The sequence below is a fragment of the Entelurus aequoreus genome, linkage group LG09 (genome assembly GCF_033978785.1).
Source record: "Entelurus aequoreus isolate RoL-2023_Sb linkage group LG09, RoL_Eaeq_v1.1, whole genome shotgun sequence".
In the NCBI taxonomy this organism is placed as follows: domain Eukaryota; kingdom Metazoa; phylum Chordata; class Actinopteri; order Syngnathiformes; family Syngnathidae; genus Entelurus; species Entelurus aequoreus.
In genome coordinates this window covers 43,303,286-43,330,360 of record NC_084739.1, presented here as the reverse complement: position 1 = coordinate 43,330,360, position 27,075 = coordinate 43,303,286, and the positions used below count along the sequence as shown (strand labels likewise).

General features: G+C 40.7%; 1 protein-coding gene across 1 annotated transcript in view; it reads right to left on the bottom strand.

The window, feature by feature from the left end:
• Positions 1-26,761, bottom strand: part of socs5b (suppressor of cytokine signaling 5b) — a 41,456-nt gene extending 14,695 nt beyond the window's left edge. The window contains exon 1 of the mRNA XM_062058799.1: positions 26,236-26,761. The gene's annotated coding sequence lies outside the window, so the exon portion shown is untranslated. The remainder of the gene's footprint in view (positions 1-26,235) is intronic.
• Positions 26,762-27,075: the final 314 nt, after the last annotated feature.

Here is a 27,075-nt window from a genome sequence, read left to right as displayed (position 1 = left end):
GGAAAAAAAATGATTAATGTGCTGCGCAATGTGCATGCAAATTCCTGAGCTGGTGACGGTGAAACGGATGAGGAGCGAATGAGTGAAAAAAAGAACATGTCTACCAGATGTTGCAATATGGTTGCTACTTTGCCTAATCAATAATCACTAAACTCAACAAAAAAACAAAGGCCATATGATTTTCGTGTTAACGTAACCATGGACGGAGTCACAATTGGCCAATAAAACGGAACCCGCTGTGAAACGCAGAATATCAGGGAAATTGACATAAATGTGAGTGAAATGTTGTCATTGTGAGGAGAGGAAACATTTGTTTAGGAAAATAAGGTGTCCTGTACCGCTTATTCATCCCCGACACACTCAGTCGCCCTGCCCTAAACTAACAATGTCGAGACGGTCATTTGAAACAGCGACTTAACTACAAAGCTTAGGCTATCAATAACAATCCATACACCCACAACACATCTCATCTGCTTGTGTTTTTGTGAACGACATCATCGATGTAAGAATAATGTGCAAACAGAACAGCGGTCGCATCCTCAGAGGCTCTCTCCTTTGATTTCTTCTTAACAGCCTCTGTACTTGTCAATCTTAGAACAACGGCACAGCAAACTTGCCCCCTTCACAATAATAGCGAGGTGCGCCACATCCGGTCTGACAAAATAACAAAATAAAGAATTTCAAAAAAGTACCCTAGCATAATGTACCTAAAGTAATTATTGATACAATTACAAAATGATTATGCTTTGACCTAAAAATACTGGTCAAAATTGTTGAGATGTATTGCATTTTGCATTTAATTAAAAAACATTTTATACAATTTTATTTGACACAAAAAGCACACTCTGGCAGTGCTAAAATAAGTACAAAAGGTAAAAAACGAAATGTAAAAAATTAAAACGCTACAACTTAATTGTATTATTTATATTGATTTTGTTATTATTATAGATACAAAAAGCACACAAAAAATAAGGTAAAAACACATGCAAACAAAAGGAAAGATCAAAGAAAACAAAGGACATAGACATAAAGGAGTGTACAGTTGATGCAACCAGCTGCCACTTCAGCCCACCATTTATATATACAGCTAGCTACAAAGTAAAAGAAACTTTAACCATTGTGCCATAAATTCTGACAGTCAGCTCCTCACGTTATCGAGTTTAATATAGTTCTTCCTTGTGAGGAACTCTGCAACACTGCATAAATGAAAATAAATTATTAATAATTCTGAGCTCCTTCACAGCACTTATAGCAGGGTTTCCTCTTAATGTAAATTATTGTGGCGGCCCGCCAGTGCAAAAATCCTAGCTGCCACACCTTGAAAGTAAGTTCTTTTTTATGTGGAAACAAATTGAAATACTATAATGTAGCCTCCAGAACAGTGGTTCTTAACCTGGGTTTGATCGAACCCTAGGGGTTCGGTGAGTCGGGCTCAGGGTTTCGGCGGAGGTCAAGACACACCCGACTCATCGTGTAAATACAAACTTCTCCCTATCGGCGTATTACAGATACGGCAACATTTGACTGATTTGCAGGTGTGTAATTTGTTGTGAGTTTATGCACTGTGTTGGCTTTGTTGTTTGAACAAGGTGATGTTCATGCACGGTTCATTTTGTGCACCAGTAAAAAAAACATGGTAACACTTTAGTATGGGGAACATATTCACCATTAATTAGTTGCTTATTAACATGCAAATTTGTAACATATTGGCTCTTAACTAGTCATTATTAAGTACTTATTAATGCCTTATTCGGCATGGCCTTATTACAACCCTAATCCTCTAACCCTGACCCGAACCCTGACCAAATAACTATAAATGAAGTCTTTGTTATTTAGAATATGTTCCCCATACAAAGTGTTACCAAAAACATATAACTTTGTCTTGAATTTGAAAAAAAAACATTTTATTTTTCACTAAAGAAGGGTTCTGTGAATGCGCATATGAAACTGGTGGGGTTTGGTACCTCCAACAAGGTTAAGAACCACTGCTCCAAAAGAAGCCACAAACAGTCTGACGCTATTTTTAACTTTAATTGCCAATTATAATAACAACAACCGACCCAATTCCAACAAGTTTCTCCTCCCGTACAAACACTTTTGTCTCCGTGCTTCCCAGACAAACAACACCACTCTCTGCCAATCTGCTTTCAGGCACGGATGGTGCGTTCACAGACTATGGAAAAAATTAACATCCAATCAAAACCACACAACATAAAACATTAACACCAGCAGGCCGTTCAAATATGAACGTATATATAGCCTATTATATGCGCACTATAGACTAGTGACGCACCAAAAAGGAAAAAATGAAAAAATCCCAATTAAGTACATTCAGTAAAAAAAAGGATGGATGATGTTATTACTAATCCATAAAACAGATTTTCTTTTAAATGTACAATATATATACATTTTTTAAAATCTTTAAAAAAAAAAAAAAAATCATATCGTCATAGAAAATTATACGATGATGTTATTGTGACCAAGTCCTCATCGTCACATGTATCTTGGCAACCTTGCTTATAGTTCAGGATTTTTTCAAGATAGTTTATATAATTTATCCCTCGATGTTACAGAACTTATGAGGAAGTGTGAGCTACTCATATTCTTTAGTTAGAGAATTAGTCCTATGAATATATTTATACAAAGTTAACATTTTTGGCAGCGATATCTTTTTCATCGTCTTAATGTCCAGTCTTGTTTTGTTAATTTGATTAAATTACCTAACATGTAACTCGCCGCGCTGCATGTTACATGTCCATTTGCACTTTTCACTAAGAAGGCAACATGTTCCCAAACAGGAGAATTATGATGGAAGAGGGTTTTCAAGCTCTGGCTTCTCATTGGGACCATTGCTAGCAATAACTCCCACCCAAAGGCTGGGTATAATATATTAGTTTACGGTGTTTAAGCGTGATGCAAGGGACACTCAATGTTGCATACGGAAAGAAATACACATACATTTCCTGTTACACTCCTACTAAAGACTACACTACACAGAACAAAGGTAATACATTTTAACTGTACAATGGCAAACTAAACTGTTATCTTAGGGCATACTAACATTAGACTAGGGCATGATTGCAACTTTGTCTGCCCTACTCTACTGCGTTCACAATCAATATGCGCGCTTGGACCGTTTTTCTTATACCATAGCTTCTGTTCGGTTGTGTTACTGCAAATTCCCCAACTTTTAAAATAAGTTCTAGTCTTATGTCAAGTTGTTACGGTTATTTATTTGCATTTGTTATTAAAGGTGCCCTATTATGCAAAACCAACTTATATTACCCGTTTTATTTTTCTATTGGTAAATTGTGTTGTATCATTAGGAATTTGGATTAAAGCGATTCTGTGACACAGCTAATACACGCTTGTGGCTGTGCATGCAATTGTGTTGTGCCGTGGCCCACCTCTTCCAATCGTGCCAGAGGTGGGGAAGTGGGCCGAACGTTAGTGTGGATCAGTGTGCTCACACTAACATTCTATGCTTTCGGTGCGAAGTAGACACAAGCGACTGAAGATTGACATTGTGTATGAACTCCCTTATGACAAAGAGTATAGTTTTACTTTCTAAGAAGCAGTGTCCTCCACAGTAGACATGTTAATATCAGTTTGGACAATTCTGTTTCTCCGAAAAGTTAACTAACAATTTAACTTTTAATAATGTAAATACCTCACAAACTGATGTTTGGCTTCCCTGGCTTAAATATACAGTATTTTCTGGGTGACGGGTTACATGGTGGCGATTTGTCCAGGGTGTACTCTGCCTTTCGTCGGAGTGCAGCTGGGCAGGCTACACCCCGCTCACGACAGCAAGAGAGACAAGCGGTTCATGACACCGTTTTTCAGTTTACTCGTATTTCCCGCAATGCACAGTTTTTTGTGTGATTTCTCTCGGTGCATTGCGACGTGAGCAGCTTGCTCTGAGCCGCCTTGGAAATGCTTGTGATGAAAGTATCGCTTTGCAGAACGCAGACTTTCTTACCTCCACCAAAGAGGTTAAGTTTTCGCCAGGGTTTGTTTGTCTGTCTGCTAGCAACATAACTCAAATAGTTATGGATAGATTTTGATGACATTTTTCAGGGAATGTCCAAAAAAACAATTCCTCGTATCGACTACAAACACACTTAACTTCCTGCTCACGGCGTTCCACGCCCCCACCTTTGCCCCGCATTGCACAAAGGATTCTGGGAGATGTAGTTTATTAGGGACGGTGTGGCGAAGTTGGTAGAGTGGCTGTGCCAGCAATCGGAGTGTTGCTGGTTACTGGGGTTCAATCCCCACCTTCTACCTTCCTAGTCACGTCCGTTGTGTCCTTGGGCAAGACACTTCACCCTTTGCCTCTGATGGCTGCTGGTTAGCGCCTTGCATGGCAGCTCCCGCAATCAGTGTGTGAATGTGTGTGTGAATGGGTAAATGTGGAAATACTGTCAAAGCGCTTTGAGTACCTGGAAGGTAGAAAAGCGCTATACAAGTACAACCCATTTATCATTTACCATTTATTTTCAGACTGGGCCAATGCTAAAGCATCGGAAAAAACTAAACACTAACTTTTAGTTTGATACAGTCAGGCGTCACGGTATTATTGTAAAGACTTTGAAACCAAAATACCGCGGTATCTACAAAACCGTCACACCCCTAGTTGCAACATTTCTATCACATTATGGACTTTAGAGTTAGAGTTAGAGTTTATTTCGAACATGCAAGTATACAACATGATACATCACAATTTCCAGTTTCTCTTTTCAACATGTTCGAAAAGGAGTAGGAAGAAGCAGAGCTTATTTAATCAAACCCCTTTTCTTACATAACAGTTGCTGTAACTTTTTTATTCACTTCCTGTTCTCAATGTATTCACAATAAACTCCATAGGTAATCACAATAAAAATAAATAAATAAATAATAGTAAGAATTTAATAATAATAATTGGTGAAGAAAGTCATATTTCATATGATGAGATAAGTAAGATTACTTTAAGAATGAATGAATGGATGGATGAAATAAATTGAGAATGTTTGTCATGGTTCTTCTTCTTTGTACTTTGTAAACACTTTAAGTTTGAAGAGTTTCTTGAAGTGGATCATATTAGTACATTGTTTGATTGCTTTGCTTAATCCATTCCATAATTTAATTCCACATATTGATATACTGAAGGTCTTAAGTGTTGTACGTGCGTACAAATGTTTTAAATTACATTTTTCTCTAAGATTATATTTCTCCTCTTTTGTTGAGAAGAATTGTTGTATATTCTTGGGTAGCAGGTTATAGTTTGCTTTGTGCATAATTTTAGCTGTTTGCAAATTCACTATGTCGTGGAATTTCAGTATCTTTGATTCAATAAATAAAGAATTTGTATGTTCTCTATATCCAACATTATGTATTATTCTAACTGATCTTTTTTGTAACACCGTTAATGAATGAAGTGTACTTTTGTAATTATTTCCCCATATTTCTACACAGTAGCTCAGATATGGTAACACTAGTGAGCAGTAGAGAATATGAAGTGATTTTTTGTCTAGAACATGTTTTTCTTTATTCATTATTGACGTGTTTCTTGCTACTTTATGTTGTATATTTTTTACGTGAGATTTCCAGTTCAATTTATCATCAATCATTATACCTAGAAATTTAAGATGAAAGTCCATTCCTATGACCAGCCCTTGTTGCTGGTGAGTAATAACGGGTTTCAATATTTTAAGCAGTTGTAGAATATTAATATTATTTATTTTATTTTTAATGTTCCCATTGATTAATAACAAGTTGGTCAGTTTTTTCTCAGACCTTCTGATTATTGTTTAATGTTGGAGAAGTATCACTTGATCAAGCCTTTTCAAAAATTCCACACTACCAAATAAGTCATTTAAGTATGTAAAGTTCATGCTGATAGAGTATCGGACAATACTCGAAGCTTCAGTTTCGCTATCATAACAGAAGTGAAATACATTGCCAAAAACATGGCGCCAATTAATACTGTTATAAAACTAGCATTTCTAAAATTACTGAAAACGTTTAAGTTAAAGTTAACAGAGTTAAAGTTTGACAGACATTTTTCATGTTGTCATCTAATGTTGGTGTTCCTCACTTGGAATCTGCCAGACTTAGGCTTTTTTTTTGTGTGCATATTAAGGCTGCAGCTAACGATTATTTTTCTATCGATTAATCTATAGATTATTTTTTCAATTAATCGGTTAATCTATAGATTATTTTTTTCGATTAATCTATAGATTATTTTTTCCTTTTGCCGATTATTTTTTTTATTCAAAATGAAGATGAAAAAATAAATGTAGGCCTGTTTTTTCAAAAGGCATGGCTTTTATTTACAAAAAAAAAGAAGTATGGCCACTCAGTCAACATTGACAACAACATGACTAAATATTCTGTAACAATGTAAACATTTAAAACTTTTAACATTTAACAAAATTAAAAGTAGCTTATTTGCTTTTTAATGTGCAAATATAAAAGTCAACATCCAGTGCAAATCTTAATATTCTGCAATAGTATAAGCATTTCAAAAGTAAAAGTATTGCTTTTTTTGCTTTAAAATGTACAAAAATAAAGATAAACATCCAATACAAAAAAGTGCAAAACGAAATATTCTGTAACAACAGTGTAAACATTTCAACAAAAGTGAAAGTATTGCTTATTTGCTAAAATATGCAAAAATAAAGATAAACATCCAATACAAAAAAGTGCCAATCTAAATATTCTGGAGCACTGTAAACATTAATTATTGCTTTTAAAATGTGCAAAATAAACATCCAGTCCAACACAGTACACAATAACCAATTCTACTCATTCCAGTGAGTGTCTAACAGTTGTAATGAAGAAAGGTTAGCATGTCTACATGCTTTGGTTCTTTTCTTGTTTACAATATTCCCAGCAGCTGAAAATAGGCGCTCAGAAGGGGTCGATGTGGCTGGAACTGAGAGCTAATTAGCCTTCACCTCAAGCCAGGACTGCAAGCGAGCTGAGCTGCAGTTTAAGTTTCTAGAAGGTCAACGGGCTCATAGTGATGTTACTAGTAGTTGACTGGGAGGTGTTTATTATCATTTGGGGAGAGTCTGCTGCCTGATGCTCACCTGCTAAACACCTATCTGCTCCACGCTGAAGCGATGACTACATGCGCTCTGAATACGCACTGCTGATTGGCTGATAATGCTTCGTGTGTACCAATCAGATGGTTGTGTGGGTGGGACAATGCTGCGTGTGTACCAATCAGATGGTTGTGTGGGTGGGACAATGCTGCGTGTGTACCAATCAGATGGTTGTGTGGGTGGGACAATGCTGCGTGTGTACCAATCAGATGGTTGTGTGGGTGGGACAATGCTGCGTGCTGAGACAGAGGCAGACGGAGCAAAGCAGCTTGTTAAGACTTTAGCTTAGAAACTCGTTCGGTACACCGCCGTACCGAACCGAAAGCCCCGCACCGAAACGGTTCAATACAAAACACGTACCGTTACACCCCTAGCAGATACAAATGACACATTCATGTTTTTGTGTAATGATGACAACGTATGCTCGCGCGGACGATTGACTAGTTGATGGTTTTCTTTTCAAATGTTCGTTTATAGCCGTTGTGCTGCTATGATAGGCCATTTCCGCTCGACACAGTGTGCATACAACAACATTATTAGGCCGTTTATTGAAATACTCCCACACTATTGGCATGCTTTCCCCCCCTCGCTCGCACCGCTCGCATCGTCTTCTTTGATCGTCTGCTTTGCGCTTCGCCATGACGGTAGTGTGACGTCATTATGCGACGCGTCGACGCACAAAAACGGCGTCGACGTATTTACGTAACCGATGACGTCGACTACGTCGACGCGTCGTTTCAGCCTTAGTGCATATGACCTGTTAATACATCTTCTTATAAAGTAGTGTTTGTATTGTTACTCTGCACATTTTGATAAATAAGGTCCTAACTTGATTGTACAAACCCCGTTTCCATATGAGTTGGGAAATTGTGTTAGATGTAAATATAAACGGAATACAATGATTTGCAAATCCTTTTCAACCCATATTCAATTGAATGCACTACAAAGACAACATATTTGATGTTCAAACTCATAAACTTTATTTTTTTCCAAATAATAATTAACTTAGATTTTCATGGCTGCAACACATGCCAAAGTAGTTGGAAAAGGGCATGTTCACCACTGTGTTACATGGCCTTTCCTTTTAACAACACTCAGTAAACGTTTGGGAACTGAGGAGACACATTTTTTAAGCTTCTCAGGTGGAATTCTTTCCCATTCTTGCTTGATGTACAGCTTAAGTTGTTCAACAGTCTGGGGGTCTCCGTTGTGGTATTTTAGGCTTCATAATGCGCCACACATTTTCAATGGGAGACAGGTCTGGACTACAGGCCGGCCAGTCTAGTACCCGCACTCTTTTACTATGAAGCCACGTTGATGTAACACGTGGCTTGGCATTGTCTTGCTGAAATAAGCAGGGGCGTCCATGGTTAACGTTGCTTGGATGGCAACATATGTTGCTCCAAAACCTGTATGTACCTTTCAGCATTAATGGCGCCTTCACAGATGTGTAAGTTACCCATGTCTTGGGCACTAATACACCCCCATACCATCACAGATGCTGGCTTTTCAACTTTGCGCCTATAACAATCCGGATGGTTCTTTTCCACTTTGATCCGGAGGACACGACGTCCACAGTTTCCAAAAACAATTTCAAATGTGGACTCGTCAGATCACAGAACACTTTTCCACTTTGTATCAGTCCATCTTAGATGAGCTCAGGCCCAGCGAAGCCGACGGCGTTTCTGGGTGTTGTTGATAAACGGTTTTCGCCTTGCATAGGAGAGTTTTAACTTGCACTTACAGATGTAGCGACCAACTGTAGTTACTGACAGTGGGTTTCTGAAGTGTCTCTGAGCCCATGTGGTGATATCCTTTACACACTGATGTCGCTTGTTGATGCAGTACAGCCTGAGGGATCGAAGGTCATGGGCCTAGCTGCTTACGTGCAGTGATTTCTCCAGATTCTCTAAACCCTTTGATGATATTACGGACCCTGGATGGTGAAATCCCTAAATTCCTTGCAATAGCTGGTTGAGAAAGGTTTTTCTTAAACTGTTCAACAATTTGCTCAGGCATTTGTTGACAAAGTGGTGACCCTCGCCCCATCCTTGTTTGTGAATGACTGAGCATTTCATGGAATCTACTTTTATACCCAATCATGGCACCCACCTGTTCCCAATTTGCCTGTTCACCTGTGGGATGTTCCAAATAAGTGCTTGATGAGCATTCCTCAACTTTATCAGTATTTATTGCCACCTTTCCCAACTTCTTTGTCACGTGTTGCTGGCATCAAATTCTAAAGTTAATGATTATTTGCAAAAAAAAAAAAAGTTTATCAGTTTGAACATCAAATATGTTGTCTTTGTAGAATATTCAACTGAATCAGGATTGAAAATGATTTGCAAATCATTGTATTCCGTTTATATTTACATCTAACACAATTTCCCAACTCATATGGAAACGGGGTTTGTATTATACAAACATGAGGTCTGGTTCAAATATAGAGATTGTTCAGTTTTTTCCGTATTGGCCCTCTGAATAGGGGTCGTCACTCAGCATAAAAGGAATTACTCGCTTTGCATTCTTTGCTTGTTTTATTTAGTAGCAGCAGCAGTAGTAGTAGCAGCAACTGCAGCAGTAGTAGCAGTAGCAGTAGCAGGTAATAACCTAAAAGTAAACATGAACATAAAACAATGTATCTATCTTGAATCATCAAAACATGAACATAACAAAACAATGTATCTATCTTGAATCATCATAATGTAAATAATAGACATGAATTCATCAACTGAACCATAATGTTGTCAACCATGACATGACATATTATCAATCACTGTGATTTTATCCATCCATCCATCCATCCATTTTCTACCGCTAATTCCCTACGTGGTCGCGGGGGGCGCTGGAGCCTATCTCAGCTACAATCGGGCGGAAGGCGGGGTACACCCTGGACAAGTCGCCACCTCATCGCAGGGCCAACACAGATAGACAGACAACATTCACACTCACATTCACACACTAGGGCCAATTTAGTGTTGCCAATCAACCTATCCCAGGGGTCGGCAACCCGCGGCTCCGGAGCCGCATGCGGCTCCTTGACCACTCTGATGCGGCTCAGCTACATACATGCCGACCCCCCCGATTTTCCCAGGAGATTTATGGATGTCAGTGTCTCTCATAGACTACTCCCAGGAAAATATAATCCTATTTACACTCTAATTACTATATAAAGGGCATGCCCTAATTGCACTGCAGTAATTGTCCCCTATAGTATTTACATACAGCATGCCAGTCCAGCCACATGTTGCATGTTGTTATTACTTGCTCACACAGGAGACAGCAAAGCATACTTACTCATCAGCCACACAGCTTACACTGACGGTAGCCGTATCAAACAACTTTAACATTGTTACGTTACAAATATGCGCCACACTGTGAACCCACACCAAAAAAGAATGAAAAACACATTTCTGCAGAACATCCCACTGTAACACAACATAAACACAACACAACCATTACCCAGAATCCCATGCAGCCCTAACTCTTCCGGTCTACATTATACACCCCCGCTACCACCAAATCCCCCCACACATCAACCCACCCCTCTCCGTGCGTTGGTTGAGCGGAAGAGTTAGGGCTGCATGGGATTCTGGGTATTGGTACCGTCAGTGTAAGATGTGTGGCTGTTGACTTAGTAGCCTTGCTGTCTGTAACGCTATCAAGCCAAAGCTGCATTCCACTTGTGGCCGAGCAGATACACTGATTGGGCAGACTCTAGAGGGCGCCAAATGCAGTGTCATCACGCTCTGATATTCGGGGGTCTCCCGGGAAAAATGAGAGGGTTGGCAAGTATGACGCAAGCGACATTCATTCAAAACTCGCGGGCTGCACTAACATCAAATTTCCACATTAAAGTACGTGCCGGTGCGTGTGTCGGAGACCCCTAGTTAACATAGCACAAAGCGTTTAAGCTTTGTATGCGGTGTTTTTCATTTTAAATTTTAAAAACATATTTTGTGGCTCCCATTACTTTCTTTAATGTGTGAAACTTGCCAAAATGGCTCTTTGAGTGGTAAAGGTTGCCGACCCCTGACCTATCCCCATGTCTTTGGAGGTGGGAGGAAGCCGTCCTAATTTATTAATTTTAGCATTACATTTTATTATCACCATTAATTTATGTCATATAATGTTTTAAATGTAATCAGAATTATTTATAATGTCACCATAATGTCATGGAACAAACATACTAAAAAGACATAAAACACCGGCGCTCTGTTTGAGGCACACATTACACATATGAGCAGAACTACACAAAAGAACTACAAATCCCATCAGCCAAACCAGGAAGTAAAGTGCCGGTGCCGGTAAATGTAAATGGTAAATGGGTTATACTTGTATAGCGCTTTTCTACCTTCAAGGTACCCAAAGCGCTTTGACACTATTTCCACATTCACCCATTCACACACACATTCACACACTATTTTTAACTCAAACCTTCGAACTCTCAAACGCAGCCGGACACACGCAACATGACAACAATATAATCCAACAGATTTCAATCCGCACATTACTTTTAATTTTGCCAACGTTGTTTAAAAACTAAACAGTGAGTGTTTGCGCTGGTTGTGACGCAGCAAGTCAGCCGCACAACAAGCGCTGCGGACATAGCAGGCATACAGCAAACAGAAAAGCAAGGAAGCGGGCAAGCATGGAATATAAACAATTCAGCTGATCTAACAAAGAAAAGCGGATATAACAAAATGAGCTTACCAGTGGGGTATGCTGGTGACGAAGCACGCTGTTTTTACAAACGAAACAATGACGCCATTTTTAAAGCTACGTACATGGTCACCTGTCAGTGGTAGCCCCGCCCATCTTAAAGTCCCAGGTAAGTCTGCCATAAATACATATAGACATAACAAATACACATAATAAATCCAACAGAGATGAGGGTCTTTAATTTGACCTGCTGTTTTACTCTGTCTCAAAGTGTTAACATGTGCTCAATGTTTCCTTACCATTATTGCTTTGTTGTCTATTACCATTATTGCTATGTTGTCTATTACCATTGTTGGCATTTTGTCTATTACCATTGTTGGTATATTCATTATTCCTACATTGTTGATACCAGTGTTTCCCACACATTCATTTATTTGTGGCGGCCCGCCACGAAAGAATTACGTCCGCCACAAATAAAAAATTTAAAAATATATATATATTTTTTTGTCCTGTCCAGCTTCTCAGGCAAATCATATAGTTGATGTAGATGCCCATATCGGCTGTTCAGATTTACTTTACAAAAGAGAAGTGTAGGATACTTCTCTTGTTGCCTTACTTGTATTTGACTTTATTAAATGTATTTATATTATCATTTGGTGCAGCCGGGTCGAAGCAGGAGGGGATAGAAAGAGAGAAAAAAGAAGACAGAGGGGGACATTGTGGGGACAAGAGGGGGATTAGACAGAGAGACAAAAACAACAACAGCAAACACAACAACCACAACAACAATAGAGCAACATCAGCAAATACGACATGTACAAATATGATGGTAAAAGTAATAGCAAATAAGTAGTTAGCAAAAATAAAAAACAATACAGAAATGACAATGAGCATTATTACACTACAAATGGAGCAATACAAATACCAATAGAAATAGCGCTTTTGATAATGAACAATACCAATACTTTACCTTTATTATCAACAATACAGTTGTTCAAATGCAACAATACATATACCTGTACGTAATGATAACTTGAGATACGAAAGAATGCAGAAAAATGGAGGGGAAAAAAGAGAAGCAACCTACATTAACCTTGTAGATTGTTATAGTAACAATAGGTTAAGCTTTGTCAGTGTGCCATGTGTTACCCAGTTTACCCTAGGGCAACAACGTTAATATATGTTTGATGAAACGTGATTATGTGCATGAGTATATGTATGCATATGTACTTGTACATGTACACAATGTGTATATGTGTTTGTACAGTGAGTGTATATGTACAGTATGTGTATATGTATGTTTGTACAGTGAATGTATATGTAAGGTATGTGTATGTTTGTATGATGAATGTGCGTGTGGATGTACGAACTTTGAGTATGTAAATATGTACTGTATTTGTATATGTATGTGGGAGCGTATGTACCTATGTATGTGTGCATGTATGTATGGGAGTATATGTGAATTTGTATGTACAATACATTTGACTCCCAGTGTGTGTGGGAGCCAGAGTACGGCCCCAGCCTCCCCGAGAGCCCAACCCACAAACAGTAGGTGTGGTGCCCAGGGAACCAGGGACCACCGCCCCCACGCAGCCAAGCCGGACAGCGACAGATTTTTCGGCTTTTGACTCGCTCGACCGCTCATAAAAGCAATGGGACTCTGTCTGTGAATGTAGCTTGTAGTTACAATTCCGGTGCAGTAGGTGGCAGTAGCCTACTATGCATTGTAACTCCGCCAATAGCACTTAATTCACCTGGTGGGCCAGAAGAAGAAGAAGAAGACGACGACGAAGTAAAAGAAGAACGGACCGAACGGATCAAAATACGAGGGTAAGACGTCTTGGCAAACAAGTTAAAAAGTGGTCCGAACCTGTGCAGTGTGCAGCACCGACTCGGATTTTCTTAATTTTTATTTTCGGGATTTGAATGCATTTATTTTGAAAGGACAGCTGGAGAGAGACGGGAGAGGGGGGGATTGACGCGGAGCAAAGCGACTGTCAGGCCTTACACTATTTTTTTCGGAAGCCTCGAAAAATTCATTGCCTAACAAAGGGTGCAAAGTCTGCAGGCAGTAGGAAACACACGGTTAAGTGTAGGGAGTAAAACTGATGGCAGTCTAAAGTTCAAGATTTTTGGAGCTCTTTGTTCAGTGGATCAGATGTTTGATGAAGCTCTGTGTCTATCTACCACCACTACTGTTTTCTGTTTATTTATTACTGACTGTGGCAGGACACCTCTGCCTCTGTTTCACTTTATGTTGCTGGTAAATAATATGGTTGTAGTAGTAGGCTAAAATTAAATTATTTAGTATGCACTAATTAAAGGGGCAGAGCTTTAAGAGACATTTTAGGTTTTATATTTTATAAGATATATTTTTTGTAAGAACCACAATTAATAAATATATTTTAGTGAATAACTTATTGTTCAAATCTGTATATAAATATGTACATAAAGTGTTGTAATTATATTGTAAAATGGATGGATGGATGGATGGACGTTTAAAACAAAACTGTTATTAATTAGTAAGTATACATTTTTTGAGCCTTTTTACAGAAAATCATATCATTGTGGTAAATTATGCAAATTACTCGATGATGTCATGGTGACCATGCCCATAGCCACGCCCCCACCGCCACGGGTATCTTGGCAGTTTATGGGAAACACTGGATACAAATTATTGTTACAGTGTAATAATTATTGTTACCTGTGGTAATGCCAGTATGATACAACATCTATATTATAATCCTTGAACGAAGTAACAGTGAACTCGTGAATAATCACTGAATGGAGAACTGGGGGTGGGATTAAATAAATTATCTTCTTCCCACTCCCTTTCAGGTAAAACTGGACAATCATGCATTTCATACAGTACTATACATTAATTTATATTATGTGTTGTCAACTTTGTACTTTTTTATGTCATTGCCTGAAATAAATAAATAAATGAAAAAAAATAAAAATGAAAGTCTTTTTTCTGTGGTCAGGTTTTCGGTACGTCACTTGTCAAAAGTGTACAAATAATAAGCAATATATCAATTAAAGACCAGCTAATGTTAATGTTTTATGTTTGGATTTGATTTCAGTTTTTCCCATGTTCGCAAACACACCGTCCGTGCCTAAAAGGTGATTGGCTGAAAATGAGGAAGTAGTGTTGTGTGTCCGGGGAAGCACACACTCTACAGAGATGAAATGGTGTGCACTGGAGGTAAAACCTGATGTTTGTTATAATAAGATAATAAAAGTTAAAAATAGCGTCGGACTTTGTCTTATTTCTTCTGGGGGCTACAATATATTATATTACGCACACGCACAAGCACACACAGTACAGACCAAAAGTTTGGACACACCTTCTCATTCAATACGTTTTCTTTATTTTCATGACTATTTACATTGTAGATTGTCACTGAAGGCATCAAAACTATGAATGAACACATGTGGAGTTATGTACTTAACAAAAAAAGGTGAAATAACTGAAAACATGTTTTATATTCTAGTTTCTTCAAAATAGTAACCCTTTGCTCTGATTACTGTTTTGCACACTTTTGGCATTATCTCGATGAGCTTCAAGAGGTAGTCACCTGAAAGGGTTTTCACTTCCCAGGTGTCATAGTTTTGATGCCTTCAGTGACAATCTACAATGTAAATAGACATGAAAATAAAGACAACGCATTGAAATGAGAAGGTGTGTCCAAACGTTTGGCCTGTACTGTATATATACACATACATGTACATATATACACACATATTCATATACACACATTTTCATATATACACATATGAAGTGAAGTGAATATATCTATATAGCGCTTTTTTCTAGCGACTCAAAGCGCTTTACATAGTGAAACCCATTATCTACTCCTTTAAGCTTTGAAGCAGCCTCAGTTATCTGTAGCTGTTTTACTTGATGTCCATCCTTTCATTTTAATGTGTAATATGAAGGTAATTTTACTGCAACTTTGCTGCCTCTTGGCCAGGACTCCCTTGAAAAAGAGGTGTTTAATGTCAATGGGATTTTTTCCTGGTTAAATAAAAAATAATAAAAGCTATATTTAAACCAGTGTGTGGGGCACTGGGAGCAGGTGGTTAATTGTCTTCATGAACACAATGGCAGTGACTAAGATGGTGAAGCGGGGATCGAAACTGGAACCCTCAAGTTGCTGGCACAGTCGCTCTACCAACCAAGCCACGTCGCCCACGAACATACAAACATTTACATATACATACATGTACATATATACACACTAGGGTTGTACGGTATACCGTTACTAGTATAGTATCGCGGTACTTATGAATCAAAAACGGTAATATGTTTGAAAAGTACTGGTTCCCGGGCATGACGTCACGTCGTGACATTGCTGGTTTTACGAGCAGAGGAGCATGTTCGGTAGCACACAATCACAGAGTACTTACAAGCAGACATAGTGTGAAGACAGAAAAGGGAGAACGGACACATTTTGGCCTAAAAACTGACGATAAAGGTGAAGCTATAATACTGAAACGCCCTCAGGAAGAGGTGCTTTAAGACATGGCTAGCTATCAGCGAACATCCATCTGCAGTCGACAGTGTTTCAGCTACTTCTAAATCACTAATCCTCGCCTCCATGGCGACAAATAAAGTATGTTTCTTACAATTTTCCTCCCTGCAGGACGAGGATTAGCTAAACATGCTTCACTACACCCCGTAGGAGGATACAACAGCTCACCGGAGTCAGCGCTAATAAAAGCTAGCGCGCCTGAATGTAAACAAATGCCATGGGTGGATCTACACCTGACATCCACTGTAATGATACCAAGTACAATAGCTTATCTAGTGTTAACTACTATGAGATATTTACTGCATACGTCAGCAGACAAATTAGGATCCTTTGTTTGCTTACTTAAAACTAAAAGACAAGTTGTGTAGAATGTTCACTATTTTATTTAAGGACAAAATTGTTCTTCCATTGCAATAAGATACATATGTTTAATGTACTGTAAGATTTGTTGTTGTTGTTTTTGCTGTCTCAGAAGGATCTGTGATCACGTTTACAGAGCTGTTTTTAGACCTAAACCAGCAAACCATTTTTGTTGTGATTATGGTTGCCTATTGAGGCAATTAATGTTACCTAAAGGGTGCATTTGGTTGATTTTTACTTCTATATTGGTGCAACATGTAGGGCTGGACAATTATGGCAACATTAAAAATCCCGATTATTTGGATTGATATTGTAATCACGATTACACGGTTATTCATTAAATTTAAAACATGAGTAATTATTGTACCACCAAAACACAACTTTAAACATAGTTTTAAAGAACCTAGGTATACAGTAGTAACGAATAAACCACAACAAGTAAAATAATAATACAACATTTAAATAATATAAAACATTACAATTCAATTTTTCCTTTAATTTATTTTTAATTAGGTTGTTTTTATCTTTTATCATCATAAAGTGTGTGCTTAATGTGTGAAATAAAATGTAATACAATGTTTGTTACCGTAATTATTGGTACAATACATCTTTGGACAATTTTGACCAGTATTTTAGGTCAAAGCATAATAAATGTGTAAATATATCAATAAGTGCTTTAAGTACACTATGCTTGTGTAAGGTGCTTTTTTTAAAACATTTATTTTGTTAGCGCAGTCAGACCCACAATCGAAATCGAAATTAAAATTGTATTAATTGTGCAGCCCTACTACAAGCATTTTTTCGGTTCCCGAAACGATACATATATGTTCTTTGAATGTTACCTAATGTTCTGTGAGGGCAGCAATGCTTTAAGTCTGCATTTTAATTTTATACCAAATGGAAGAGGGAAGTTTGCCAAACATGTAAAAAATGTAATACCAATATAATAAAATACAATTCTCCACTGACTCCACAGTACATTCATGCACGTAATTAAGAAAAGTCAATTAAAGCAATTACTTCTCCCACAAGTTGACAAATGGGCCAGGGCGAGCTGTTTCTGCTGCTTTGTCCAGTGAGGTGAAATTTAAAAGAAAAATTGTTGGCCATCATGCAAAAGGCAATGCACTGTGAGCCCTGAAGTAAAATGGGCTTTGTTTGTGATGCAGCTTGAGAAAAAACTGTCTTAGAATTGGAATTAGACTGCATGTTAATATGAATTAGGATTCATGTTTTCATTGTTTTTTGTAGCTCGAGTACCATCGCAATATTTTGTAAAGTTAATCGCAATATAAAATGTTTGTATCTATGAGTTGTTAACGGGTGTATGGATAGTCGAAATGAGTGTACATTTTTGTTTGAGATATTAAAAAAAGGCCACATCGCCCAGCCTTAATGAGTAATACAAGTTGATTGTATTTGAGAGGATATACATACATTTTTATTATCCATCCATCCATCCATCCATCTTCTTCCGCGTATCCGAGGTTGGGTCGCGGGAGCAGCAGCCTAAGCAGGGAAGCCCAGACTTTCCTCTCCCCAGCCACTTCGTCCAGCTCTTCCCGAGGGATCCTGAGGCGTTCCCAGGCCAGCCGGGAGACATAGTCTTCCCAACGTGTCCTGGGTCTTCCACGTGGCCTCTTACCAGTCGGACGTGCCCTAAACACCTCCCTAGGGAGGCGTTCGGGTGGCATCCTGACCAGATGTTCGAACCACCTCATCTGGCTCCTCTCGATGTGGAGGAGTAGCGGCTTTACTTTGAGCTCCTCCCGGAAGACAGAGCTTCTCACCTTATCTCTAAGGGAGAGCCCCGCCACCCGGCGGAGGAAACTCATTTCGGCCGCTTGTACCCGTGATCTTGTCCTTTCGGTCATAACCCAAAGCTCATGACCATAGGTGAGGATGGGAACGTAGATCGACCAGTAAATTGAGAGCTTTGCCTTCCGGCTCAGCTTCTTCTTCACCACAACGGATCGATACAGCGTCCGCATTACTGAAGACGCCGCACCGATCCACCTGTCGATCTCACGATCCACTCTTCACTCACTCGTAAACAAGACAATGAGGTACCTTAACTCCTCCACTTAGGGCAGGGTCTCCTCCCCTAACCCGGAGATGGCACTCCACCCTTTTCGGGCGACAACCATGGACTCGGACTTGGAGGTGCTGATTCTCATCCAGTTGCTTCACACTCGGCTGCGAACCGATCCAGTGAGAGCTGAAGATCCTGGCCAGATGAAGCTATCAGGACCACATCATCTGCAAAAGCAGAGACCTAATCCTGCAGCCACCAAACCGGATCCCTCAACGCCCTGACTGCGCATAGAGATTCTGTCCATAAAAGTTATGAACAGAATCGGTGACAAAGGGCAGCCTTGGCGGAGTCCAACCCTCACTGGAAACGTGTCCGACTTACTGCGGCAATGCAGACCAAGCTCTGACACTGATAGTACAGGGAGCGGACCGCCACAATCAGACAGTCCGATACCCCATACTCTCTGAGCACTCTCCACAGGACTTCTCGAGGGACACGGTCGAATGCCTTCTCCAAGTCCACAAAGCACATGTAGACTGGTTGGGCAAACTCCCAAGCACCCTCAAGGACCCTGCCGAGAGTATAGAGCTGGTCCACAGTTCACGACTAGGACGAAAACCGCACTGTTCCTCCTGATCCGAGGTTCGACTATCCGGCGTAGCCTCCTCTCCAGTACACCAGAATAAACCTTACCGGGAAGGCTGAGGAGTGTGATCCCACGATAGTTGGAACACATCCTCCTGTTCCCTTCTTAAAGAGAGGAACCACCACCCCGGTCTGCCAATCCAGAGGTACCGCCCCCGATGTCCACGCGATGCTGCAGAGTCTTGTCAACCAAGACAGCCCCACAGCATCCAGAGCCTTAAGGAACTCCGGGCGGATCTCATCTACCCCCGGGGGCCTTGCCACCGAGGAGCTTTTTAACTACCTCAGCAACCTCAGCCCCAGAAATAGGAGAGCCCACCACAGATTCCCCAGGCACTTCTTCCTCATAGGAAGACGCGTTGGTGGGATTGAGGAGGTCTTCGAAGTATTCCCTCCACCGATCCACAACATCCCACAGTCAAGGTCAGCAGAACCCCATCCTCACCATACACGGTGTTGACAGTGCACTGCTACCCCTTCCTGAGGCGGCGTGGGTGGTGGTCCAGAATCGCTTCGAAGCTGTCCGGAAGTCGTTTTCCATGGCTTTCCGAACTCCTCCCATGTCCAAGCGGTGTGCTGAAGCCGCACTCCGCTTGGCCTGTCGGTACCTATCCGCTGCCTCCGGAGTCCTATGAGTCAAAAGAAACCGATAGGACTCTTTCTTCGGCTTGACGGCATCCTTCACCGCTGGTGTCCACCAGCGGGTTCTAAGATTACCGCCACGACAGGCACTAACTACCTTGCGGCCACAGCTCCAATCAGCCGCCTCGACAATAGAGTGTGGAACATGGTCCACTCGGACTCAATGTCCAGCACCTCCCTCGTGACATGTTCAAAGTTCTTCCGGAGGTGGGAATTGAAACTCTCTCTGATAGGAGACTCTGCTAGACGTTCCCAGCAGACCCTCACAATGCGTTTGGGCCTGCCAGGTCTGTCCGGCATCCTCCCCCACCATCGCAGCCAACTCACCACCAGGTGGTGATCGCTAGAAAGCTCCGCCCCCTCTCTTCACCCGAGTGTCCAAAACATGAGGCCGCAAATCCAATGACACAACTACAAAGTCGATCATGGAACTGCGGCCTAGGGGGTCCTGGTGCCAAGTGCACATATGGGCACCCTTATGTTTGAACATGGTGTTCGTTATGGACAATCTGTGACGAGCACAAAAGTCCAATAACAAAACACCACTCGTGTTCGGATCCGGGCGGCCATTCTTCCCGATCACGCCTCTCCAGGTTTCACTGTCGTTGCCAACATGAGCGTTGAAGTCCCCCAGTAGGACAAGGGAATCCCCCGACGGAGCACTTTCCAGTACTCCCCTCGAGTGTATCCAAAAAAGGGTGGGTACTCTGAACTGCTGTTTGGTGCGTAAGCACAAACAAAAGTCAGGACCCATCCCTCCACCCGCAGGCGGAGGGAAGCTACCCTCTCGTCCACCGGGTTGAACTCCAACGTGCAGGCTTTGAGCCGGGGGGGGGGGGGGGGGGGGGGGGGGGGGGGGGGGGTTTGGGGGGGGGGCAACAAGAATTTCTACCCCAGCCCATCGCCTCTCACTGCGTGCAACGCCAGTGTGGAAGAGAGTCCAGCCCCTCTCGAGAGAACTGGTTCCAGAGCCCTTGCTGTGCATCGAGGTGAGTCCGACTATATCCAGCCGGAACTTCTCACTTTGCGCACTAGCTCAGGCTCCTTCCCCCAGCGAGGTGACATTCCACGTCCCAAGAGCTAGCTTATGTAGCCGAGGATCGGAACGCCAAGTGCCCTGCCTTCGGCTTCCGCCCAGCTCACATTGCACCCGACCTCTATGGCCCCTGCTATGGGTGGTGAACCATTGGAGGGGGAGACCTACGTTGCCTCTTCGGGCTGTGCCCGGCCGGGCCCCATGGGGTCAGGCCCGGCCACCAGGCGCTCGCCATCGTGCCCCAACTCCGGGCCTGGCTCCAGATGGGGGCCCCGGTGACCCGCGTCCGGGCGAGGGAAATCTGAGTCTCGGTTCTTGTATTTATATGTATTATCAAATTAATGGTTAATTTGGTCTCATAAAAATCATGACAATAATATCGTTTGTCTGCAATCAATTGTTGGGCAATATATCGTCAAGCTAAATTTGGTATCGGCCCAGTCCTAGAAGTCATGAGAACAAAGTGTATCAGACAGAGCTAGTATCTTAATCCTATGTTTCTTAGTGGAGAGTGATTCTAGCTTAATCATGCTTTGCTTAGCGTTGTTTCAGAGATCAGTTTGATCCCAGGAGAATGGGTGTGTTGCCTGCCAGAAAGTAGAATTAGCCTATTTCTGCTACACAGAGCTGCTGCAGTCCTTCATACACGATGTAGTGATTTTCATAGGTGACAAATTGTGCTGTCAACAGTGTTTCCCATAAACTGCCAAGATACCTGTGGCGGTGGGGGCGTGGCTGTGGGCGTGGCCACCATGACATCACCGAGTAATTTGCATAATTTACTACAATGATATGATTTTCTCTAAAAAGGCTCAAAAAATGTATACTTACTAATTAATAACAGTTTTGTTTTAAAACATCCATCCATCCATTTTACAATATAAGTACACTTTATGTACATATTTATATACAGATTTGAACAATAAGTTATTCACTGAAATATATTTATTAATTGTGGTTCTTACAAAAAATATATCTTATAAATATATAAAAGCTAAAATGTCTCTTAAAGCTCTGCCCCTTTAATTAGTGCATACTAAATAATTTAACTTTAGCCTACTACTACAACCATATTATTTACCAGCAACATAAAGTGAAACAGAGGCAGAGGTGTCCTGCCACAGTCAGTAACAAATAAACAGAAAACAGTAGTGGTGGTAGATAGACACAAAGCTTCATCAAATTTCTGATCCACTGAACAAAGAGCTCCAACAATCTTGATCCTACACTTCTCTTTTGTAAAGTAAATCTGAACAGCCGATATGGGCATCTACATCAACTATATGATTTGCCTGAGAAGCTGGACAGGACAAAAAAAAAAAAAAAAAATATTTTTTTTTTTTTTTTTGTGGCGGCTTTAATTCTTTCGTGGCGGGCCGCAGCAAATAAATGAATGTGTGGGAAACACTGGTCAGTGTTGATTTATTCATTTACGTATCAATGCTGCATTTAATTGTTATGCAGAAAAACGAATGAAACAATGCCATTGAGATGTAGCAAACGTTACTTTTTTGTACTTCACTGTGTTTTTTTAATAGTGTAGAAATATAAAAAAAAATGTCAGCATGTACATGGTTAAAGGCCTACTGAAATGAAATTGTTTTATTTAAACGGGGATAGCAGATCCATTCTATGTGTCATACTTGATCATTTCGCGATATTGCCATATTTTTGCTGAAAGGATTTAGTAGAGAACATCGACGATAAAGTTCGCAACTTTTGGTCGCTGATTAAAAAAAGCCTTGCCTGTACCGGAAGTAGCGTGACATCGCAGGTTGAAGGGCTCCTCACATTTCCCCATTGTTTACACCAGCAGCGAGAGCAATTCAGACCGAGAAAGCGACGATTACCCCATTAATTTGAGCGAGGATGAAAGATTTGTGGATGAGTAACGTGAGAGTGAAGGACTAGAGTGCAGTGCAAGACTTTCTTTTTTCACTCTGACCGTAACTTAGGTACAAGGTCTCATTGGATTCCACACTTTCTCCTTTTTCTATTGTGGATCACGGATTTGTATTTTAAACCACCTCAGATACTATATCCTCTTGAAAATGAGAGTCGAGAACACGAAATGGACATTCACAGTGACTTTTATATCCACGACAATACATCGGTGAAGCACTTTAGCTACGGAGCTAACGTGATAACACAGTGCTTAAATGCAGATAGAAACAAAAGAAATAAGCTCCTGACTGGAAGGATAGACAGAAGATCAACAATACTACTATCAGGAGACACCGAACCAAACACTGGACCTGTAACTACATGGTTAATGCTGTGCCGCCTGTCGAAGCCTAGCAATGCTGTTGCTATCGACGCCATTGAAGCTAACTTAGCTACGGGACCTCGTCAGAGCTATGATAAAAACATTAGCGCTCCACCTACGCCAGCCCTCATCTGCTCATCAACACGCGTGCTCACCTGCGTTCCAGCGATCGACGGCGCTACGAAGGACTTCACCCGTTGCGGCTAGCGTCGGATAGCGCGTCTGCTATCCAAGTCAAAGTCCTCCTGGTTGTGTTGCAGCAGCCAGCCGCTAATACACCGATCCCACCTACAGCTTTCTTCTTTGCAGTCTCCATTGTTCATTAAACAAATTACAAAAAATTCACCAACACAGATGTCCAGAATACTGTGGAATTTTGCAATGAAAACAGAGCTGTTTGTATTGGGATAAAACGTGTCCGAATACTTCCGTTTCAACCATCGACGTCACGCGCAAATGTCATCATACATAGACGTTTTCAGCCGGAAGTTTCGCAGGAAATTTAAAATTGCACTTTATAAGTTAACCCGGCCGTATTGGCATGTGTTGCAATGTTAAGATTTCATCATTGATATATAAACTATCAGACTGCGTGGTCGGTAGTAGTGGGTTTCAGTAGGCCTTTAAGATTAGCGGTGTCCCGATGCAATGTTTATCGGATGTCAGCCATAAAACCAGTAACGACAATTGGAAAAGAAGAGCCTATAGATATTAACATTTAAATTCTTGTGTGTGAAAATATACTTTAGAATCACAATCTCAATTATTAGAAAAAAATAATTGTGCAGCCTTAATTTGGAAACAATTCCAGTTGCTGAATGATGTCACTCAAATCAAAGATAATATTTGTAAACCTGTGTGAAGTTGCCCCCCCATACCTCTTGTCCAAATCTCCCCCACCTTGTCCCAATGTTGGTCTAACTCAGGGGTGTCAAACTTACGGCCCAAGGGCTGGATCAGGCAGGCGAACAGGTTTTATCCGGCCCGCAGGATGAGTTTGCCAAGTATAAAAATTAACCTGAAATAAGTAATAAGTATAACAATTAACCTGAAATTTTTGAATGAAAGAAACAGCTGTTCTAAAAGTGTCCACTGGATGTTGCAATAGCAATTATTTGTATCTTTGTAGATGATGCAACATATGTACAAAATAAACCACATGATGTTGGTACATCAGTCGAGGAAAATGAGTAAATTACATAAATAACTAATAATTAATAAATAATTTTACGGCTGTAAAATGATCTAAAACGGTTAGCATGTGTCAAGTACCAAGCAACAAATAATTAAATTTTGATATGTTTTTATCTTAATAGATTAAAAATTAACACCAATGAGTTGACTGATAAACATTATCACATGATTTATTCAGAAAATATAAACAATGACAAATACAAATAGGATACTAAAAACAACAACATTATGATTTTTATATTTTCAGAATGTGCTTGTTCTTTTTTTTTTAAACAAAGAAAACTATCTGAAGTTGTCTTTATTTTTAAGTTATTGTGCCGTGATTTTACCAGTCCGCCCCACTTGGGAGTAGATTTTTCTTCATGAAGCCCCCGAACTAAAATGAGTTTGACACCCCTGGTGTCCATCCATCCATCCATTTTCTACCGCTTTGTCCCTTTTGGGGTCGCGGGGGGTGCTGGAGCCTATCTCAGCTGCATTGGGGCGGAAGACGGGGTACACCCTGGACAAGTCGCCACCTCATCACAGGGCCAACACAGATAGACAGACAACATTCACACTCACACACTAGGGCCAATTTAGTGTTGCCAATCAACCTATCCCCAAGTGCATGTCTTTTAACTATAATTTATAAGTTAGCAAATTATGATTCATAACCCCCCCGGTCAAAATCATTATCCCAATCGTTTGTGCTTGTTGGTGCTGCAACTTTTTTTCTAAATAGTGTTTTAGTTATTAACGTTTTAGGTTTTACATGAATGTTGTCTGTCTATCTGTGTTCGCCCTGTGATGAGGTGGCGACTTGTCCAGGGTCTAAAAAGGGACAAGCGGTAGAAAATGGATGGATGGAATCGTAAGTTTTACTATTGAAGACCAACCCCACAACAATGTCCAAATCTACCCAAACGTGTCCTATACGGTTGTGCTGCAAACATTGCTGATGCACAAATGAAACACAAACGAATGGAACAAGTTTGGGCTGATTTGGGCAAGAGGGGGGAGGCTGGATGACGTCATTGGTCCAAAAAATATTTTAGAATAACTTAAAAACCCTTTAGGCACAAACTAAAATGTTTGCAACACAAACGATTTGGACAAGGTGGGAGACATTGCTGACTTGACGAGTACAAAACAGTATGATTTAAAATGAATCTTATCACAGACTTGTTGTGTAGCTACAGTTTAATACGTGTGAATTGTGTGAATGACGATACATTGTTATAAAGGAACTAATTATAGCTGGAATAATAACATTATCATTTCTGCAGAACCTCTTCCTTTTTTCCTTGATCCCAGCCAAGATAGCTCCCTTACTAAACGTTTAACGTCTATCAATCAATCAATCAATCAATGTTTATTTATATAGCCCTAAATCACAAGTGTCTCAAAGGGCTGTACAAGCCACAACGACATCCTCGGTACAGAGCCCACATACGAATTCTACAAAACGATTAACTATTCGACCAGACGGACACGGAAATCTCCGTAAAATATATATGAAAACAGCTGCAACTAAATGTTTGCGGTAAATTGGAAGACGAGTGTGAAAAGAATGTCCAAAGATGCTAACCGTTAGCATTCCACATACTGCTTGCTAGCTTCGGAGCTAGCGTGTTAGCTAGCCACGGAGCTTAGCGTGTTAGCTTGCGCTATAAAATCTAGACAAAATGGGACAGAAATAAGGCAAACACACGCGTGTAGCTGCGGCTGCTTTGGATAGACTGAACATGCTTGTTACGTAATGGCGTGGTTCTCGAAATGTGTCTTACCCTTGTGCTGTTTTGAGAGCCCTATTCAACAGCCCTCTTTGTCTGCAAAAAAAGGGCTATTGAAAGGAAGCAGGCATGTATCCTTTAGGCTTGGCCACCGCATCGACGAAAGCGCAGAATGTCCGACGATACCAGAAGGTGTCATCCCGAGTTCTTTAAAGCATGGTGTGGTTCCAGTTCAAATCATTTAAAAGGCCGAATTAAATTCAAGCAACTAACTCCCATTCTTCGCAGGAGCAGGCGGTTTCTTCTCCGCCGAGCTAGCACTAGCAGCCAATATGACGGCGCTCTCAGACCTCCGAGAGCCGGGGAGCGCTGCGAGCACTTCGGCAGCGCGACTGACGGCACGACGGTCCAATGGAGTACGAGGGAATCATTTCCACTTCCGACTGGCAACGCGGATAGGGAAAGGCCCCCGAGTTGTCTCCCAGTGATGGACGTCTCAGGCTACCAATGAACAGAGAGCCGAGGATCGCCTGGGTCGTTGGCAGCTATTTGGAAACGTGGAGCGTTGCGATGGTCCTCATGGAGACCTGAGTCTGAGCGCGATGCAGTGACAATGACGTCACCCAGGTAAGAACGTCGACCTTGCAAAATATTCAGCCTGTGCATACAACCAAACATTTTAGACTTAGACTTCCTTGTTATTGTCATTCAAATTTGAACTTTACAGTACAAATAAGAACAATATTTGGTTGCATAAGCTCATGGTACTGCAGGATAAAAAAGCAATAAGGTGCATATATAAATAAATAAATAGGTTACTGTACAGATAAATATATTGCACTTTTTCCACACGCGTCCACGTTTATGGATGTATGTTATATTGTTTTTTTTATT